The following is a 16,736-nucleotide window of genomic DNA, read 5'->3' on the forward strand; positions in this document are numbered from 1 at the left end:
ATCATTGAAAACTGTAGAACAAAACTCCATGCCATTGTCAGTATGAAGAAATTTAACTTTCTTTTCTGTTTGCTTCTGTACCATAACTTTCCACTTTCTAAAAGCATCAAACACATCATATTTATGTTTCAGAAAGAAAGGCCACACTTTTCTAGAGTAATCATCTATGATAATAAGCATGTAATTTGCACCACCAAGAGAAGTCTTGCGGTAAGGTCCCCACACATCAGCATGCACATAATCTAGAATCCCTTTAGTGGTATGAACAGAAGCATTGAATTTAACTCTTTTATGCTTACCAAAAATGAAGTGCTCATAGAACTCAAACTTACTCAGATTGCAGCCATCTAGCAGGTCTCTCCTGTGCAATTCTGCCATGCCATGTTCACTCATATGTCCAAGACGCATATGACACAAATTAGTTTTACCAGGTTCATCAGGAATAACAGCAGCAACAATACCAGACAAAGTGCTACCTCTAAGAACATATAATTTTGCATAATTCATATCACCAATCATGTGAACGAGAGAACCTTTTGATACCTTCAGAACTTCACGAGAGAACCGGGGTGTTTGTACCCATCAACATCAAGGGTACTGAGAGAGATCAGATTTCTGGCTATGCCAGGTATGTGTCTGACATCTGTCAGAGTGCGTGTCATGCCATCATGCATCTTGATCTGAACGGAGCCAATGCCCACGATCTCACGTGGGTTGTTATCTCCCATACGCACAACATCTCCACTCTGCACAAACTCATAAGAACTGTAAGGGTATTTTACCCTTATCCATTATTTTGGTATCTATGACACCGTGCTGGAATATTTGGACTAATACATGCCTACAAGATGACTTTCAGGTATTAGCCAAAGAGGTATGATGGTGTAGCAATGGAACAAAAGGCAACGGGAGACCCCCCCAATTCGACGAAAAATCAGCTAGTTTTTCAGAGCCTGGCCGAGTCCACGATCCGGTCGGACCGGCCTGGCACCGGACAGCCCGGTCACCAACCGGACCAGAACCGGTGCCATCCGGGCAAGTTCCGATAAAGAAGGCGAGCCCTCCGGTCTGCGTCCGGTCACCAGCCCGGTTTCGGACCGGCTGCTCGGTCAATGGCCCGGTCGGCCCGACCGGGCACTGACGAGCGGCCCGGTCGGCAACCGGACTCTGCGCTGTGACATCCGGGCGCCATCCGATAAGCTCGAAGCTCTGCTCGGTCAAGACCCGGTCCCAGCTCCGGTTGGAAACCGGCCGGCCCGGTCTGTGGCCCGGTCTGACCGGGCTGTGGACCGGCCTGTCCGGCGCCAAATCCGGTTGACCGGGTTTCTCGAAGAATCTGCTGATGTGGCAAGTGACCAACGGCCGTATTTAGAAGAACACTATAAATAGGTCTTCTCCTACCTCTGAACAGTTAGGCACTACACTACAAGCTGTTCTTGAGCTCTCTCTCTCTCTTACTCCATTGCTAGAAACACCAAAAGCCTCAGATCTCCCTCCTCCTCCACCCAAACTCAAATCCCTCCGGGGAATCATTAGAGGAGGACCCGATCTACCGTTCTACCAAGCCAAATCTCATTCCCCCTTGTATTCATTGAGAAGCTTGCTTCCTAGGGTTCCTTGGAAACCCTAGGTAGGCAAGAGGAGTCCGGAAGCATCCGGGCTGTGGATTTGCTCCGGGCAAGATTGTGAAGGTTTGGAGGCTACCTCAAAGTCTACCACAAGTGAGTGAGCTATTCCTTCGTGGGATAGGCTCTGGAGAATAGGGTGAGCCTTCGTGGCGCGGGAATCCTTCGTGGGACCTCCACTCCTCCAAACGTGACGTACCTTGTTGCAAAGCAAGGGAACACGGGAATACATCCTCGTCTCCGCGTGCTATCGGTTATCTCTAACCGAAGTCCTTACTTGTGATTTAATCGCTGTGAGAGCCTTCGTGCTCGAGTTAGTTGTATCCTCATATAGGTTGCTTCACCTAGTTTGCATTAGGCTCATCTTTATATTCCGCAAAGCCTAATATTGCAAAGAAAGAATTAAAATTTGTAGAAACCTATTCACCCCCTCTAGGTTTACCATCTCTATACTTTCAATTGGTATCGAGGCTGGACTCTTATTAAGGGCTTCACCGCCTTAAGAGTGAGATGGATAAACTCTTCGAGGGTCTAGATGACGACTCTAACCTTTCGGTTAAAGAGATGAAATCTAGATTCTTGGCATATGATGCCGAGAAGAAGAAAAAGGAGGATGAGCTACAAAACCAAATGACAGAAATGACTGCCATGCTTAAGAACCTAACTGCGGGTGGAACTTCTAGTGGGGCTTCGGCCTCTAAGGAAACCTACCATGATGTTAACCATGACTATCCCAGAAACACTTCACCCATGCCTCATATAAACCATAGTGGGACCGTTCCCCATTACGATGGAACTCACTTTCCACATTGGAAATCTGCTATGGAATCTCATATTCGCAGCTGCAGTGTGGAGCTATGGGAGCTCATTGTTCATGGACATCGGGAGCCACAAGATCCTACTCGGTTGACCTCCACCGAGTTCTACAACCGTCAACTCAATGCATCCGCACGTGACAAGATTAGAAGTGGCATCAACCGCAAGCTTCTTGATCAAGTCGATGACATTGTCTCCGCTAAAGAGTTGTGGGATCGGATCGTAGTACTCCAAGAGGGAACCGATTTGATCCAATCAGCTCTCTATGAGACCGCAAAGCAAGAGGCCTACCAGTTCATGATTCGAGATGGAGAATCCGTGTTCGATGCCTATGCTAGGCTTGGTGCTCTGAAAGTAAGGGTCAAGGGACTTGGTGCTGAGAAGTACAATGACGGATTCGAGATGAACGAAGCCTTCATAAAATCCAAGGTCATTGCTATGATTGCCGTCAAACAAGAAGACACCAACCTTGGACTCAACTTGCAAATCATGACCAAGAGTGCCGATCTTAACTTCGATGATCTAGTCTCCTATGTGGCCGCCAATGAAAGCATGGCCAAAGCCGGAAAGAGGCTCAAGGAAATGAACCGTGTTGATGAAGCCTCACACAACCATGAAGCATCACACAACCTTGCTCTCAAAGCTAGAGCCGACCATGAAAGCAACGAAGACTATGAAATTGAAGAAGATGAAGAGATGACTTCAACTAGTGACATTGCTACCGACTTTGCTTTCTTTGCCAAGAAGTACAAGGTCAAGTTCCCAATGCTCCTCAATGACAAGAAGAAGAAGAGAACTTGCTACAATTGTGATGAAGATAACCACTTTGCAAATGAGTGCCCTTATGAGAAAAGGGTAGACAAGCCAAAGTTCATCAAAGGGGTCAAGCCAAGATTGAAGCCGAACCCAATCAACGATCGGTACAAGAAGAACAAGGGAAGAGCTTTTGTTGGGGCCGAGTACTTGTCCGATGAAGAAGAGGAAGATGAGGAGAAGGAGGCCGGAGTGGCCGGTTGATACGTCTCCGACGTATCGATAATTTCTTATGTTCCATGCCACATTATTGATGTTATCTACATGTTTTATGCACACTTTATGTCATATTCGTGCATTTTCTGGAACTAACCTATTAACAAGATGCCGAAGTGCCAGTTGCTGTTTTCTGCTGTTTTTGGTTTCAGAAATCCTAGTAAGGAAATATTCTCGGAATTGGACGAAATCAAAGCCCAGGGGCCTATTTTCTCACGAAGCTTCCAGAAGTCCGAAGGAGAGACGAAGAGGGGCCACGGAGGGGCCACACCCTAGGGCGGCGCCCCCCCCCCCTTGGCCGCGCGGCCCTGTGGTGTGGGGCCCCCGTGCCGCCTCTTGACCTGCCCTTCCGCCTATAAAAAGTCTCCGTGACGAAACCCCCAGTACCGAGAGCCACGATACGGAAAACCTTCCAGAGACGCCGCCGCCGCCGATCCCATCTCGGGGGATCCAGGAGATCACCTCCGGCACCCTGCCGGAGAGGGGAATCATCTCCCGGAGGACTCTACGCCGCCATGGTCGCCTCCGGTGTGATGTGTGAGTAGTCTACCCCTGGACTATGGGTCCATAGCAGTAGCTAGATGGTTGTCTTCTCCCCATTGTGCTATCATTGTCGGATCTTGTGAGCTGCCTAACATGATCAAGATCATCTATCTGTAAGTCTATATGTTGCGTTTGTTGGGATCCGATGAATAGAGAATACTTGTTATGTTGATTATCGAAGTTATATCTATGTGTTGTTTATGATCTTGCATGCTCTCCGTTATTAGTAGATGCTCTGGCCAAGTTGATGCTAGTAACTCCAAGAGGGAGTATTTATGCTCGATAGTGGGTTCATGTCTCCGTGAATCTGGAGGAGTGACAAGAACCACTAAGATTATGGATGTGCTGTTGCCACTAGGGATAAAACATTAGTGCTATGTTCAAGGATGTAGTCACTAGTTACATTACGCACCATACTTAATGCAATTGTCTGTTGTTAGCAACTTAATACTGGAGGGGGTTCGGATGATAACTTTGAAGGTGGACTTTTTAGGCATAGATGCAGTTGGATGACGGTCTATGTACTTTGTCGTAATGCCCAATTAAATCTCACTATACTCATCATGATATGTATGTGCATGGTCATGCTCTCTTTATTTGTCAATTGCCCAACTGTAATTTGTTCACCCAACATGTTGTTCGTCTTATGGGAGAGACACCTCTAGTGAACTGTGGACCCCGGTCCAATTCTCTTTCTTGAAATACAATCTCTTGCAATACTTGTTCTACTGTTTTCTGCAAACAATCATCTTCCACACAATACGGTTAACTCTTTGTTAAATCAAGCCGGTGAGATTGACAACCTCAACTGTTTCGTTGGGGCAAAGTACTTTGGTTGTGTTGTGCAGGGTTCCACGTTGGCGCCGGAATCAACGGTGTTGCGCCGCACTACATCTCGCCGCCATCAACCTTCAACGTGCTTCTTGACTCCTACTGGTCCGATTAAACCTTGGTTTCTTACTGAGAAACTTGCCGCTGTGCGCATCACACCTTCCTCTTGGGGTTCCCAACGGACGTGCCAACCACACGCATCAAGCAAATTTACGGCGCCGTTGCCGGGAGATCAAGACACGCTGCAAGGGGAGTCTCCACTTCTCAATCTCTTTACTTTGTTTTTGTCTTGCTTAGTTTTATTTACTACTTTGTTTGCTGCACTAAATCAAAATACAAAAAAAATTAGTTGCTAGTTTTACTTTATTTGCTATCTTGTTTGCTATATCTAAAACACAAAAAAAATTAGTTTACTTGCATTTACTTTATCTAGTTTGCTTTATTTACTGTTGCTAAAATGGCCAACGCTGAAAACACTAAGTTGTGTGACTTCACAACCACAAATAATAATGATTTCTTATGCACACCTATTGCTCCACCTGCTACTACAGCAGAATTCTTTGAAATTAAACACCTTTCTTGAATCTTGTTATGCGAGAGCAATTTACAGTGTTAGTTACGATGATGCTGCCCATCTTAATAATTTTGTTGAATTATGTGAAATGCAAAAATATAAAGATGTAGATGGTGATATTATTAAACTAAAATTGTTCCCTTTCTCATTAAGAGGAAGAGCTAAAGATTGGTTGCTATCTCTGCCTAAGAATAGTATTGATTCATGGACTAAATGCAAGGATGCTTTTATTGGTAGATATTATCCCCCTACTAAAATTATATCTTTGAGGAGTAGCATAATGAATTTTAAACAATTAGATACTGAACATGTTGCTCAAGCTTGGGAAAGAATGAAATCTTTGGTTAAAAATTGCCCAACCCATGGACTGACTACTTGGATGATCATCCAAACCTTCTATGCAGGACTAAATTTTTCTTCACGGAATTTATTGGATTCAGCTGCTGGAGGTACCTTTATGTCCATCACTCTTGGTGAAGCAACAAAGCTTCTTGATAATATGATGATCAACTACTCTGAATGGCACACGGAAAGGGCTCCACAAGGTAAGAAGGTAAATTCTGTCAAAGAAACCTCTTCCTTGAGTGATAAGATTGATGCTATTATGTCTATGCTTGTGAATGGTAGGCCTAATGTTAATTCTAATAATGTTCCGCTAGCTTCATTAGTTGCTCAAAAAGAATATGTTGATGTGAATTTCATTAAAAATAACAATCACAATGATTCTAGGCCATACCCTGCTAATGGTAATTTTTATGGTAGATATGCTTCATCTAATGAAGAAAAGATGCTAGAAATTGAAAGATCCACCAAGAGCTTTATGCAATCACAATATGAGCAAAATAAATTGTTTACTAAAACTATGAATGAGCAATCTACCTTGTTGAAGAATATAGGGAATCAACTTGAAAATCTGAATAGGGAGATCTCAGGGGTTGCAAACTAAACTTGCTAGTCTTTGAAACCCGAATCTCATATATGTCTGCATCACAATCTTCTTTAATTAATAAAATGGCTGCTAAACCTGAGGATTTAGATGATAAAATTACTACTACAGCAAATGCCATTCAAGTTAGAATTAATGAGAATATAAGATTAATGGCTGAATCAAGCGTGCTAGGTGGGATAGAGAAGAAAATGAAAAACTAGCTAAAGAGAAGAATATAGCTAAAGTTTGGACTATTACCACCACTAGTAATGCTAATGCTACACATGTTGCTGCACCTCCTACTCATACTAATAAAAGAATTGGTGTTAGCAATGTTTCCACTTCTAATGCAAAGCGCGAAAACTGCTCGAAATCGCTAAAATCATTCAAACCGCCTTTGATAAAGCTGCTGAAATTTTTCCAACATTGGGGATGATGATCCCATTGCTTTAGATTATAATGGTTTGAATTTTGATGATTGCCACATCTCTGAAGTTATAAAGTTCTTGCAAAAACTTGCTAAAAGTCCTAATGCTAGTGCTATAAATTTGGCTTTTACACATCATATTACAAATGCTCTTATAAAAGCTAGAGAAGAGAAACTAGAGCGCGAAGCCTCTATTCCTAAAAAGCTAGAGGATGGTTGGGAGCCCATCATTAAGATGAAGGTTAAAGATTTTGATTGTAATGCTTTATGTGATCTTGGTGCAAGTATTTCTGTTATGCCTAAGAAAATTTATAATATGCTTGACTTGCCACCGCTGAAAAATTGTTATTTGGATGTTAATCTTGCTGATCATTCTACAAAGAAACCTTTGGGTAAAGTTGATAATGTTCGCATTACCATTAACAATAACCTTGTTCCCGTTGATTTTGTTGTCTTGGATATTGAATGCAATGCATCTTGTCCCATTATATTGGGAAGACCTTTTCTTCGAACTGTTGGTGCTATTATTGATATGAAGGAAGGTAATATAAAATATCAATTTCCTCTCAAGAAAGGTATGGAACACTTCCCTAGAAAGAGAATGAAGGTACCTTTTGATTCCATTATGAGAACAAATTATGATGTTGACACTTCGTCTCTTGATAATACTTGATACACACTTTCTGCGCCTAGCTGAAAGGCGTTAAAGAAAAGCGCTTATGGGAGACAACCCATGTTTTTACCTACAGTACTTTGTTTTTATTTTGTGTCTTGGAAGTTGTTTACTACTGTAGCAACCTCTCCTTATCTTAGTTTTGTGTTTTGTTGTGCCAAGTTAAGCCGTTGATAGAAAAGTAAGTACTAGATTTGGATTACTGCACAGTTCCAGATTTCTTTGCTGTCACGAATCTGAGTCCACCTCCCTATAGGTAGCTCAGAAAATTAAGCCAATTTACGTGCATGATCCTCAGATATGTACGCAACTTTCATTCAATTTGAGCATTTTCATTTGAGCAAGTCTGGTGCCATTTTAAAATTCGTCAATACGAACTGTTCTGTTTTGACAGATTCTGCCTTTTATTTCGCATTGCCTCTTTCGCTATGTTGGATGAATTTCTTTGATCCATTAATGTCCAGTAGCATTATGCAATGTCCAGAAGTGTTAAGAATGATTGTGTCACCTCTGAATATGTCAATTTATATTGTGCACTAACCCTCTAATGAGTTGTTTCGAGTTTGGTGTGGAGGAAGTTTTCAAGGATCAAGAGAGGAGTATGATGCAACATGATCAAGGAGAGTGAAAGCTCTAAGCTTGGGGATGCACCCGGTGGTTCACCCCTGCATATATCAAGAAGACTCAAGCGTCTAAGCTTGGGGATGCCCAAGGCATCCCCTTCTTCATCGACAACATTATCAGGTTCCTCCTGAAACTATATTTTTATTCCATCACATCTTATGTGCTTTTTCTTGGAGCGTCGGTTTGTTTTTGTTTTTGTTTTGTTTGAATAAAATGGATCCTAGCATTCACTTTATGGGAGAGAGACACGCTCCGCTGTAGCATATGGACAAGTATGTCCTTGGTTTCTACTCATAGTATTCATGGCGAAGTTTCTCCTTCGTTAAATTGTTATATGGTTGGAATTGGAAAATGATACATGTAGTAATTGCTATAAATGTCTTGGGTAATGTGATACTTGGCAATTGTTGTGCTCATGTTTAAGCTCTTGCATCATATGCTTTGCACCCATTAATGAAGAAATACATAGAGCATGCTAAAATTTGGTTTGCATATTTGGTTTCTCTAAGGTCTAGATAATTTCTAGTTTTGAGTTTGAACAACAAGGAAGACGGTGTAGAGTCTTATAATGTTTTCAATATGTCTTTTATGTGAGTTTTGCTGCACCGGTTCATCCTTGTGTTTGTTTCAAATAAGCCTTGCTAGCCTAAACCTTGTATCGAGAGGGAATACTTCTCATGCATCCAAAATACTTGAGCCAACCACTATGCCATTTGTGTCCACCATACCTACCTATACTACATGGTATTTTCCGCCATTCCAAAGTAAATTGCTTGAGTGCTACCTTTAAAATTCCATCATTCACCTTTGCAATATATAGCTCATGGGACAAATAGCTTAAAAACTATTGTGGTATTGAATATGTAATTATGCACTTTATCTCTTATTAAGTTGCTTGTTGTGCGATAACCATGTTCACTGGGGACGCCATCAACTATTCATTGTTGAATTTCATGTGAGTTGCTATGCATGTCCGTCTTGTCTGAAGTAAGAGAGATCTACCACCATATGGTTAAGCATGCATATGTTAGAGAAGAACATTGGGCCGCTAACTAAAGCCATGCTTCATGGTGGAAGTTTCAGTTTTGGACAACAATCCTCAAATCTCAAATGAGAAAATTATTAATTGTTGTTATATGCTTATGCATAAAAGAGGAGTCCATTATCTGTTGTCTATGTTGTCCCGGTATGGATGTCTAAGTTGAAGAATAATCAATAGCGAGAAATCCAATGCGAGCTTTCTCCTTAGACCTTTGTACAGGCGGCATAGAGGTACCCCTTTGTGACACTTGGTAAAAACAATGCATTGTGATGATCCGGTAGTCCAAGCTAATTAGGACAAGGTGCGGGCACTATTAGTACACTATGCATGAGGCTTGCAACTTATAAGATATAATTTACATGATGCATATGCTTTATTACTACCGTTGACAAAATTGTTTCATGTTTTCAAAATCAAAGCTCTAGCACAAATATAGCAATCGATGCTTTTCCTCTATGGAGGACAGTTCTTTTACTTTCAATGTTGAGTCAGTTCACCTATTTCTCTCCACCTCAAGAAGCAAACACTTGTGTGAACTGTGCATTGATTCCTATATACTTGCTTATTGCACTTATTATATTACTCTATGTTGACAATATCCATGAGATATACATGTTACAAGTTGAAAGCAACCGCTGAAACTTAATCTTCTTTTGTGTTGTTTCAATGCCTTTACTTTGAATTATTGCTTTATGAGTTAACTCTTATGCAAGACTTATTGATGCTTGTCTTGAAGTGCTATTCATGAAAAGTCTTTGCTATATGATTCACTTGTTTACTCATGTCATATACATTGTTTCGATCGCTGCATTCACTACATATGCTTTACAAATAGTATGATCAAGATTATGATGGCATGTCACTCCAGAAATTATCTGTGTTATCGTTTTACCTGCTCGGGACGAGCAGAACTAAGCTTGGGGATGCTGATACGTCTCCGACGTATCGATAATTTCTTATGTTCCATGCCACATTATTGATGTTATCTACATGTTTTATGCACACTTTATGTCATATTCATGCATTTTCTGGAACTAACCTATTAACAAGATGCCGAAGTGCGATTCTTTGTTCTGCTGTTTTTGGTTTCAGAAATCCTAGTAAGGAAATATTCTCGGAATTGGACGAAATCAAAGCCCAGGGGCCTATTTTCTCACGAAGCTTCCAGAAGTCCGAAGGAGAGACGAAGAGGGGCCACGGAGGGGCCACACCCTAGGGCGGCGCGGCCCCCCCTTGGCCGCGCGGCCGTGTGGTGTGGGGCCCCCGTGCCGCCTCTTGACCTGCCCTTCCGCCTATAAAAAGTCTCCGTGACGAAACCCCCAGTACCGAGAGCCACGATACGGAAAACCTTCCAGAGACGCCGCCGCCGCCGATCCCATCTCGAGGGATCCAGGAGATCACCTCCGGCACCCTGCCGGAGAGGGGAATCATCTCCCGGAGGACCCTACGCCGCCATGGTCGCCTCCGGTGTGATGTGTGAGTAGTCTACCCCTGGACTATGGGTCCATAGCAGTAGCTAGATGGTTGTCTTCTCCCCATTGTGCTATCATTGTCGGATCTTGTGAGCTGCCTAACATGATCAAGATCATCTATCTGTAATTCTATATGTTGCGTTTGTTGGGATCCGATGAATAGAGAATACTTGTTATGTTGATTATCGAAGTTATATCTATGTGTTGTGTATGATCTTGCATGCTCTCCGTTATTAGTAGATGCTCTGGCCAAGTTGATGCTAGTAACTCCAAGAGGGAGTATTTATGCTCGATAGTGGGTTCATGTCTCCGTGAATCTGGAGGAGTGACAAGAACCACTAAGATTACGGATGTGCTGTTGCCACTAGGGATAAAACATTAGTGCTATGTTCAAGGATGTAGTCACTAGTTACATTACGCACCATACTTAATGCAATTGTCTGTTGTTAGCAACTTAATACTGGAGGGGGTTCGGATGATAACCTGAAGGTGGACTTTTTAGGCATAGATGCAGTTGGATGACGGTCTATGTACTTTGTCGTAATGCCCAATTAAATCTCACTATACTCATCATGATATGTATGTGCATGGTCATGCTCTCTTTATTTGTCAATTGCCCAACTGTAATTTGTTCACCCAACATGCTGTTCGTCTTATGGGAGAGACACCTCTAGTGAACTGTGGACCCCGGTCCAATTCTCTTTACTGAAATACAATCTACTGCAATACTTGTTCTACTGTTTTCTGCAAACAATCATCTTCCACACAATACGGTTAACTCTTTGTTACAGCAAGCCGGTGAGATTGACAACCTCACTGTTTCGTTGGGGCAAAGTACTTTGGTTGTGTTGTGCAGGTTCCACGTTGGCGCCGGAATCACTGGTGTTGCGCCGCACTACATCTCGCCGCCATCAACCTTCAACGTGCTTCTTGACTCCTACTGGTCCGATTAAACCTTGGTTTCTTACTGAGCGAAACTTGCCGCTGTGCGCATCACACCTTCCTCTTGGGGTTCCCAACGGACGTGCCAACCACACGCATCACCGGTTTAGCTTACTCTAAGCCCGGGTCACTCTTCACATATGACTACTCCAAAGATTACTCCACGGAGAATGATGTTGGCTCTTCCTTCATGGCAAGAACAACTCAAGATGATGACTCCGATGACTCTCCCTCCTCTCCAATCATTGGCTCTTGTCTTATGGCAAGGGAAACCAAGGTAATGGAACCTCCACCTTCCCTATCTAGTGTTCTTGATGATGAAAACGAAGATCAAGAAGAATTAATTATGCTTAAGGAACTCTATGATGTTAGATGCACCCTTCGTGGTGAAGCTCTTGTCAAGTTTGATTTCTTGATGGACTCACTCAAAGAAAAGGATGAGTCCATTGAGGAATTAGAATATCAATTGAATGAGAAGGAACGGAGATTCAATCTCCTAAGACAAGAGCTAAACACCGAAAGGTGCATATCTCAAGGCCTTAAGCAACAAATTGAAACTCATGAACTTGATAAAGTTAAGGACCTAGAAACTATTGATAGGGCTCAATTATTGACCCAAGAGCTAAATGCCTCAAAGGAGGAACTTGAAGTTGCTCATGCTTCTCTCACTAGGGATCTTGACCACCTTGAAAGAGCTAACAAGCTTGTCAAGGATGAGCTCAAGAAACTTGGAGAGAATCATGATCTACTTCAAGAATCCTACAAAAGGGCTCTTGGATCAATGAAGGATCCCAATGATGTTGAAAAGCTTGCTTGTTCCTCCATTTCCTTTACTAGTGAGCATGCTAAACTTGTTGAGGAACATGTTCGTTTACAAGAGGAACTTTCTTTGCATGTTGAGACCAATGCATATCTTGAGTCCTTGGTGACCAAATATGGTCTTGACTATCATCCTAATGAATCTTCTTGTGAGCAAGCATCTATTCTTGAGGAAAATGTTAGGCTAACAAAGGAACTTGCAAAGTTCACCACCGCCAAGAACAAGATGGGATTGGATGACCTCTTGAGTAAGCAAAGGTCAAACAATCAAAAGTATGGACTTGGATATACTCCCAAGTCCCACAAGAAGAACAACTCCAAGAAGGAGAAACCCGCTCAAGATAAGAACAAGAAGGTCACTAACAATGGCAAAACCTCAAAGGGCAAAGCCACTAGTGGTGACCGCACGGGGCCAAACGATCACTATGCATTATTTGTTGATTATTATGGTGATGTCTATGCTAACTATGTTGGCCCTCCTAATGGCTATGCTTATAGAGAGTACTCAATTTGGGTACCAAAAGATATTGTTGCCATTGCAAAGGAACCCATTAATCGATGGGTTCCTAAATCCTCTACTTGATTTTGTAGGGGTATTCCTCCGGTGGTCCAAAATGGGTGTTTGATAGTGGATGCACCAATCATATGACCGGAGGAAAAGGTGTGCTTGATCAATTCATTGAAGATATCAACAAGAAGTCAAGCATTACCTTTGGTGACAACTCAAAGGGAAAGGTACTTGGGTATGGCAAGGTAGCAATCTCTAAGGACTTGTGCCTTGAGACGGTAATGCTTGTTGAACACCTTGGCTATAACTTACTTTCTATATATCATCTTGCCGATGCCGGGTACAATTCATATTTCACTAAATATTATGTGCAAGTCTTTAGGAGTGACAATCTCAAATTGGTCCTTGTTGGATATGTGGAGAACAACCTTTATGTGGTTGACCTCTCGAAAGAGAGCCCCTCCTTCTCCACATGTCTAATGGCGGCCAAGCATGACGAAGGATGGTTGTGGCATCGCCGCCTTGGTCATGTTAACATGAGGAATCTTAAACAACTCCTAAAGGGTGAGCATATTGTGGGACTAACCGGTGTTTCTTTTGAGAAAGATCGTGTTTGTAGTGCATGTGTAGCCGGAAAGCAACTCAAGAAGAAGCATCCCATCAAGAGTATTGTTACCACATCTTGGCCTTTGGAGCTCCTTCATTTGGACCTCTTTGGGCCATCACACTATGATACTCTTGGTGGAAGCAAGTATGGACTTGTCATTGTTGATGATTACTCAAGATACTCTTGGGTCTTTCTCCTTAAGTCTAAGGACGAGACCCATAGAGAGTTCATCACCTTCGCCAAGAAAGCTCAACGTATGTATGAATCCGAGATCAAGGCAATTAGGACCGACAATGGCACCGAGTTCAAGAACTACACTATGCAAGAGTTTGTGGATGATGAGGGCATCAAGCATGAGTTTTCGGCGCCATACACCCCTCAACAAAACGGTGTTGTTGAAAGGAAGAACCGGACTATCATTGAGATGGCAAGAACCATGTTGAGTGAATTCAACTCACCCCACAACTTTTGGGGAGAAGCCATCTCTACGGCCGTCCACTACTCCAACCGGCTCTTCCTCCGTCCCCTCCACAACAAAACCCCATACGAGCTTCTTACCGGTAACAAGCCTAATGTCATGTATATTCGTGTCTTTGGATGCAAATGCCTTGTTAAGAACAACAAAGGAAAGCTCGGTAAATTTGAAACTAGAACCATAGAGGGTATATTTGTTGGATATGCGGAGAACTCTCACGCCTATAGATACTACAACCGGTCCTCCGGGACTATTGAAGTATCTTGTGACGTGGTGTTCTTGGAGGATAATGGCTCCCAAGTGGAGCAAGTTGTTCCATGTGTTGGCAGGTAATGATGATGATCCATCTAGTGCCATCAAGCATATGGGCATTGGACACATCCGGCCCATGGAAGTTCATAATGATGATCAAGATGATGGAGTAGATGTCTCAAGCACGCCACAAGTGGAGCCTAGCTCAACTCAAGCCGAACCATCAAGTGCAACTCAAGAACCATCCTCTACTCAAGATGAGTCTCAATCCGAAGAACAAGAAGAAGATCCTCATTCCATGGAGCAAGATCATGATGATGATCAAGAAACATCCTCAACTCATGATCAAGCTCAAGTGGTCCCTCATGATCATGTACTAGCAAGAGATGAATTCATTGATCATGAAGGAACCGTTCGGAAGATCAAGGCCGCTACAAGGGCAAGTGACATGAAAGTGGATCAAGTCCTTGGTAGCATCTCAAGAGGAGTGGTAACTCGTAGACACCATGCATTACTTATCACTTATTGTCAACATCATGCTTTTGTGTCTAGTTTTGAACCACTTAAGGTACATGAAGCCTTGGTCGATCCGGATTGGGTAATTGCCATGCAAGAAGAATTGGAGTGTTTCACTCGTAATGAAGTATGGTCTCTAGTTGAGAGACCCAAGGATCATCGCATCAATGTCATTGGGACCAAATGGGTATTCAAGAACAAGCAAGATGAGAATGGCATTGTTATACGAAACAAAGCAAGGTTAGTGGCGCAAGGGTTTGCCCAAATAGAAGGTATGGATTTTGAGGATACCTTTGCGCCGGTAGCCCGTCTTGAAGCTATTCGTCTTTTGCTTGCATTTGCATCTTTCCACAATTTCAAATTATATCAAATGGATGTGAAAAGTGTATTTTTGAATGGTCCCCTAAAAGAAACCGCATATGTGGCTCAACCCCCGGGTTTCGAAGACCCATGCCGACCCAACCACGTGTTTTTACTCCATAAGGCACTCTACGGTCTCAAGCAAGCTCCACGTGCTTGGTATGAGTTCCTTAGGGATTTCTTACTACATGATGGGTTTTGCATGGGTACGGTCGATTCCACCCTTTTCACCAAGCGGGTTAAAGGGGGTGGCCTCTTTATATGTCAAATATATGTTGATGATATTATTTTTGGTGGAACTAACCCCAATCATAACAAAGCTTTTGAGCTATTGATGACTAGGAAATTTGAGATGTCCATGATGGGAGAGTTGAAGTTCTTTCTAGGCTTCCAAGTGAGGCAACTTGCAAAAGGCACCTTCATCTCTCAAGAAAAGTATGTGAAGGACATGCTCAAGAAATTCAACATGACCAATGCAAGTCCAATGAAGACACCCATGCCCGTAAAGGGGCAACTTGGTTCATGTGACGGTGAGAAGGATGTGGACATAAAGGTATACCGCTCCATGATAGGATCCTTGCTCTACCTTTGTGCCTCTAGGCCGGATATCATGCTAAGTGTAGGGATGTGTGCTCGTTTTCAATCCGCTCCCAAGGAGAGCCATTTAGTGGCGGTCAAACGGATACTAAGATACCTTGTTCTCACTCCTACTCTCGGGCTATGGTATCCAAAGGGGTCAACCTTTGAACTCATTGGCTATTCGGATTCCGATTGGGCCGGTGATAAGGTTGATCGGAAGTCTACCTCCGGGGCTTGCCAATTTATTGGCCGGTCATTGGTGAGTTGGTCATCCAAGAAACAAAACTCCACCACCCTATCCACCGCCGAAGCCGAATACATATCCACGGCATCTTGTTGCACTCAATTGTTATGGATGAAGCAAACCTTGAAAGACTATGGTTTGTCTCTTGGTACGGTGCCTCTTCTTTGTGACAATGAAAGTGCAATAAAGATCGCCAACAACCCGGTTCAACATTGTCGCACCAAACATATTGACATTCGCCATCACTTCCTACGTGATCATGTTGCCAATAAGGATATTGATCTCACTCATGTGGGAACAACCTACCAATTGGCGGATATTTTCACTAAGCCTTTGGATGAAGCCCGCTTTGTTAACTTGAGAGGAGAACTTGGTATTCTTGATCCTAAAAACTTGGATTGATTAACTTCTTGCACTATATTCTTGCATTTATCTTGCTATCTAGCTTAGAGGCATAGCACATATGGGGATAGTCATTCTACCATATCTTGGTATGATGCATACCTATGTGTGCAACATTAATAGACCCAATGTCATTATATGGACCCAAGCATGTCTCTTCGAGGTCTCATGACATTTGCGCTTTCACATAGGGGGAGTAATCCCCCGCTCCTCATTGAGCCTTCATTACAACTTGATTTGACTATATAAGGCCAAATGATCTTATTGCAAAAAAAAAAACTATTTCAAAATGCTCTTATGATTCTTGATATACTTCGAATCATGCCCATTGTAGCTATTTGTATCTTGTTTGCATTTTCACTCCAATGGGTATGCCTAGAGAACTTTGTGTTTTCCAACCCCATGTCTATGCTCATCTCATCATCATCTATCTATCTATATGTACATG

The sequence above is a fragment of the Lolium perenne genome, chromosome 4 (assembly GCF_019359855.2).
Source record: "Lolium perenne isolate Kyuss_39 chromosome 4, Kyuss_2.0, whole genome shotgun sequence".
NCBI lineage: Eukaryota > Viridiplantae > Streptophyta > Magnoliopsida > Poales > Poaceae > Lolium > Lolium perenne.